At 38.7% G+C, this 6,247-nt stretch overlaps 1 non-coding gene across 1 annotated transcript; it reads right to left on the bottom strand.

Annotated features, from left to right (window-relative positions):
- Positions 1-4,643: 4,643 nt before the first annotated feature.
- Positions 4,644-4,718, bottom strand: Trnas-cga. Its single transcript has one exon. It is a non-coding gene; the product is annotated as a tRNA-Ser (tRNA).
- Between the last annotated feature and the right edge of the window lie 1,529 nt (positions 4,719-6,247).

The raw sequence follows: 6,247 nt of genomic DNA, 5'->3' as shown, positions 1-6,247 counted from the left end.
GTGACTGTATACCATGAAGTGTCCCTCCCATTATGAACTGTTCTACTGGGTAAATAGCTGAAGTGCTGTATAGATACCGGGTTGAGTGACCTCACACTTTTACTTAATGGTTTCTGAAGTGTACACCCTGTTAGGCTTTGTAAGTTAATCAGTTGTGCATCATGGTCTGACAATCCATTTACCACAGGGAAAGCACGTGTTTGTTTTACATCCTCTTTCTGTACAAATATATTATCTATTAGTGTGCTACTATCCTGAGCTACACGTGTAGGGCAATTAATCACTGATTCAAAGTTATATGATGTTAATTACTATTATAGCTCACTTTTTCTATCAGAATTACTTAGAAAGTTTACACTGAAATCACCACAGATTAATAACTTCTCTTTTTTGTCTGGCAGACAGCATAATAGGGAGTCAAACTTTTTTTATGAACAGCTCCCAGTCTCCTAATGGGGACCTGTACACTGTTACTAATATCATTACTACATTATCTAGCTGAAGTTCACACGCACAAACCTCAAAGTGCTGATCAACACATAATTTGCTTGCTTCTAGTTTTGCACTTATACCCTTGTTTTATGAAAATGGCAACTCATCCTTTATCCATCCTAGCTCTACAAGTGTAAGATGTTAAATTATACCCACTTATACTGACACTATCCATGCGCACAATTAAATGGCATTCATTCTTATTTTTGAGATCATCTAAACACACTGATAGCTCATCTAATTTATTTTTAATTCCCCTGATATTTTGATGAAATATGTTGATACTGTCCTTAGCTTTACCGCAATGAACTGTACATGAAGTTTCTTTTATTCTATTTATCTTGATTGTCATCTGTCTGGACTTTGGCTTTAACCTAAAAAACCTGTCTGAAGGGATCATGATGGGCTATGTTGCATACAAGATTATGAAAAAGAATTGAAAATTATTAGATAAATAGCACATACTAATGGATATTCTATGGAAATTGTAGACATGCTTAACTAACAGATACACCATAAAAGGCAGAAAGATAATAATAACGGGATCATTGAAGATATGGCACACAACATATATTGTAAAACACCACATATAGGAATAATTTCTGACAAAGTGGGCAAATGGCTAATACGATTTAGTATAACTTCTGTGTTTTACGTAACAAACCTGGGGGGCCTACAGTTTGGACTGCACAAAACCTGTAACCACAAATCACACACTCTGTCAGGTTTCTATAAATTAATCTGCCAAACCTTTATGTTGGACAAAGAGGACATAGTTTCACAATTCAGTTCAAAGAACACCAAGACTTAAGTAATATGAGGTCTGTCTTAACTAACCACCTACGAGCACACAAGCACTCTATTCCTGACATAGGTAGTATCTTAAGTATACTCCATTTACAGAAAAAAAGGTCACATCCTTAGTGGAGGAACTTGAAATTTTATGCTGTTTGAACCAGAATCCACTATATACACTAAATGAGCAAACCACCCTGAAACATATGGTTCTACTGAATGACTACAAGTTTCTAAAATAATGTGTCACTAGTTCAGGCCTATTTCTCTAAACTCCCATTAACCTTTATCAATTTTCCATATTAGTTTATTTTGTCAAATAAAGGGTGCTCAGCCCGATTATGGTAACTAATCATTTAGGTCTCTGCATTGCTACACTTACATTTTAAAATTTTGATGACAGTTTTTACATTTATACATTTTTATATACACCACTTGAACCCATAATGTATCCTACATATGTGATGACTCACTTGGTATCGTTTATCTTATATTTTTATCACAGCTTTCACTGTATACTCCCCTCTTCACTCATTAGGCCTATCTACCATTGCTGTGTTGCCTATTAAGGCACTTACTTTCACTTACGTGTAAGGTTCAGACTTACTTTTTCTGGTTTGTTTAGTTGCTTCCCCTCTCAGTCATCATTCCTTAACATTATTCCTTTGTATAACCTATAGGTATAAATTCGATTTCCACCTGACACCGCATGTTACTTTCCAAACCATTGTAATTGAGACTGTGATGGGCTTTTGTAAGCCAGTCTTAGCTCATGTCCCGTGATCCTGCCAGCCGATGACAGTGGATATTCAGACCACAGAACACGTGATGTAGTCAGCTAATAGCAACATCACTGCTAAGTTGCGCGGATACACAAACAGGAATAGTTAATGTTTTAAATTGATATACATAGTGTTGCTACAAGAACAGCAAAGCTTTCACATATAATGTTGATATTTTTTGCACGTGTTACACTTTAAGATATATCACACAAATGAGCCAGTAAAATTTTTAGGTGAGTCCAGTGACTTGTCCTCAAAATTTTCCACAAATAAATTAGCTGCCACAGAGGAGAGCAAGCTTCCCGCAGCACTACATCAATTTGCTCATAACAGCGATATGAATGATCTTCTGGGCTCGAAATACTTCTAAATGGCTCGTCATCAAACACTCTGTGATTTAAGAAATTCATCGTACACTCTTGCACGTAGTTCAACTTGCGTAAAAGGAAATTTACTTTGAAAGTAATGCTTTTCAAACCACCATTCACAATATTTTCACGCGACCTGTTAGAAATAGATTCCTTTCAGTAGTTGTCAGAGAGTGCCAGATAATAGGCGCCACCACGCTTTGGCAGCTGCTATGACATATGAAGTCCGTATGTTCGTATGTGTAAAGCATTAAAAGATCTTACATTATGTCATAAAAGAAAAAAGACATCGGAGGATATTCCAAGAGAATCGGAACTCCGTGAAGCATACTAAAATGGCACATTTAAAGTGCATACTTAAAGGGCACATTCATATGTCCAGATTCCCAATGAAGTAGGCCTCGACCTGTTATTAAACTTCTCAGTGTGGGTTTCGGGATGTAAATTTTCTTGGAGTATCAGTACTGTATAAACTCATTTTTGATTCTTTATTATGGCATAATGCCGTACGTGCTAGAAGATGAAAATGTGCACTTGAAATGCAGGGAGCAGTTGAAATTAGCCAATAGTGTGGAACTAAACACTTTATTTCAAACACATTGACTGCCTCAGCGTAAAAGATTTTTTATTAAACAAAATTTGTTTCTCAAACCAACAAAAATAACTTCATTGTTCTACAAGGTGATAAATGCACGGCTGTCAGAAAAGTGGGAATAAAATCAAATCTGAAACTAATAATGCGCCTTCTGTAACTATGTGCATGTGTTTTAATTCACTTGATAACTTCCGGCCACAGAGATCCATTTTGTTTTCGTTTGACATGAGAGCAGTAAACAAAGAGGAAACAACAAAATCACTAAATGTAAACATGGGTCACGTGGAGGCTACACACTTCCCCACTATAACTCAGACTGCTCTGCGCATCAGCCTCGGCTCTATGATATTTCCGACCCGAGGCAATACTTAGATAGTGTCGCCCCCCCCCCACCCCACCCCCCCCACTCCCCTCCCTCGAGCATTTGAGCTATGAGGTCAAAAATTTAAAAAAAATCGAATTTTCAAAAATATGTTCATTTTGTAGCGTGCATCTTTCTGAAGAATCTGATGCATAAAACATAAATGTTCGAGGAAATGTAAAACATGTTATTTGCCACCCCTTCATACAGCTTTCTTCTATTACACGTAACTGTACTTCGCTCCGTGGAATTGAAACATGTATATTTTGTACTGGATGCCATCAAACCATATTCAGGACAGTGGAAATTAAAATGTCCAATGGTGCCTCTCCTGCTTCCAGTCGCCAGGTTTGACATCCTGCCCCCCCCCCCCCCCCCCCCAAAAAAAAAAAAATAAAATAAAATAAAACAATAACCTCTCAGTTCATACTGGGTGGGCTTATTTGTAATCGGGAGAACCAGAACTCTTCAGAAAATTTGCGCTCTTTATTGCCTGTTAGCTAATAACTTTGTTTTGGATGAGACAAAATTAAATATAGGATACATAAAACCCGTAAAGACAAGAGACAAGCAATACCGTACACATTTCTTCAATCCTTGGCTCCTAGCATTGTTTTCTCTCTCATCTTGCTACAGCTTTACATTGCATGCTTTCCTTTCTGCGACAGAATCTGTTAACTCATTGAAGTTCCTCGAACCATTCTGCTACATGAAAAATCGAAATATCGTTGTCTAGTACTGTGTAAGCTGTTATTACAAATAGTACCCAAGACTGGTGTGGTTTCTCGATCTGATTACATCTATTTTGTCACTGTCTGCTAGATAAAACAAAACAGGCCTTTCTAACACTGCAGAAATTGTAGCATACACCAAATAAACGACACTGTTTTGGCACAAATGGTTATTTTTATAACACGACAGAATATAATTCACAAAGACCAACATAAAATGCCTATTACGACTACTACAAGCAAAAAGCTTTATGTTAGAAAATAGTTTCACATTTCATTCATATGCTCCAGTTTTTAGAGCATGAGATCTAAAAGTAGTCATACAAGATTTTTATATGAATTTGAAATCGCCATATTCTTCCCTAATTTGTGTGATGTCCCCGTTTCTTCTCCTTCCTCGTTCTAACAAACAATCTTGTCATGACTAATTCTGGAACTATTCCTGCCTTTCCAGAATGATATTTTCACTCTGCAGTGGAGTGTGCGCTGGTATGAAAGTTCCTGGCAGATTAAAACTGTGTGCTGGACCGAGACTCGAACTCGGGACCTTTGCCTTTCGCGGGCAAATGCTCTACCAACTGAGCTACCCAAGCACGACTCACGCCCCATCCTCACAGCTTTACCTCTGCCAGTACCTCGTCTCCTACTGGCAGAAGTAAAGCTGTGAGGACAGGGCGTGAGTCGTGCTTGGGTAGCTCAGTTGGTAGACCACTTGCCCGCGAAAGGCAAAGGTCCAGAGTTAGAGTCTTGGTCCAGCACACAGTTTTAATCTGCCAGGAAGTTTCATATTCCTGCCTTTATCAAAACTTATTCGCCAGTTAACTTCACTAAACCTACCAGGATCATCGGTTTAGTTGTCCCTGATTATTTTTTTTTTTTTTTAACCATGGAACCAAACTGCTGATGTCATCGGTCCCTAGGCTTACACACAACTTAATCTAACTTACGCTATGGACAACACATACACCCATGCCCGAGGGAGGATTCGAACTTCCAATGGGGGGGAGCCGTGCGAACTGTGACAAGTCGCCCTAGGCCGCACGGCTACCCCGCACGGCTTATGATTCATTCAGAAATCAACTTACAGAGTGTGTTCAAAAACCAACAGGGATGCACATCAAAATCATATGAGTAATTGAGAGACCAATGTGGGCTGGATGCTAGGCGCTTTGTGAAACAAGGTTTTTGCTCCACTGGCAGCTTGGGTGCGGCAGTAAAATTTTTCCCGGTTGCATCCAGCTGCTTGCACAGCCAACAGCCACATTTCTGTAGCAAGAAATGGGAGAAGGTACTACTCATACAACACTCAATTGCACATGCACATGAGCCCGCTCATAACTGCTAAAACGAATCTAGTGTAAACAGTTGAGACATCATGCTCATCGGAGGCAATTTGTTGTTATGAAGTATTGCATAGTCTTCCTAAAGCCTTTGAGACATTTTGCTGTTGGTAAACACTTGTATGACCACTGTGTTTTGTTGTTGTATATGGCACATTTCCTTTGCAATTTATGTTTTATTTTCGGTTTTGTTTTTTCTTTTCTGGTTCACGTTTTATTGTTGCAGCTTTATTCTGCAGTAGCGGGTTACAGTAATATCCTTTGTTAGAGTACGGATTCTTACCAGTCAAATTACAAAAATTTAACTGAAAACTGAAACAACGAAAAATTCCGAATTCTAAAAAATCCCCGGAATTCTAAAAAATCCCCGGGTTTTTCCTGGTTTTCTCCCGGATGAAAAAATTCCCGGGTTTTTCCCGGATCTCCCGGTTGTCCCAGGTTGTATACACCCTGAGTTATGATGCTGTGTGCTGCTAACTTGTCTAGCACACTCCATAAATGAATCTCATATTCATTGGGAGCCTGCAAGAAAATTATCGCATCATACAGGTTAGCATAGAATGAGGACATGTCAAATAGGAGGCCACCAGTAAACCTCTGCGAGGCCTGCGCTGCATTTTTTAACCCATACAGTATAAACTAAAACTCAAAAGAACAAATGGCATGATTATTGCAGTTTTGGTAAATCGTCATCAGTGATACGTATCCGTAAACAGGCTTTTTCACAGTCGAAATCAGTCAATATAGCGGCACATAGTGGCACCAGTCTTGTAAGTTTGGTAC

This window comes from Schistocerca piceifrons, chromosome 6, assembly GCF_021461385.2.
Source record: "Schistocerca piceifrons isolate TAMUIC-IGC-003096 chromosome 6, iqSchPice1.1, whole genome shotgun sequence".
Taxonomy (NCBI): Eukaryota; Metazoa; Arthropoda; class Insecta; order Orthoptera; family Acrididae; genus Schistocerca; species Schistocerca piceifrons.
The sequence above is the reverse complement of the archived record's forward strand: the minus strand, read 5'-3'. Positions and strand labels throughout refer to the sequence as shown.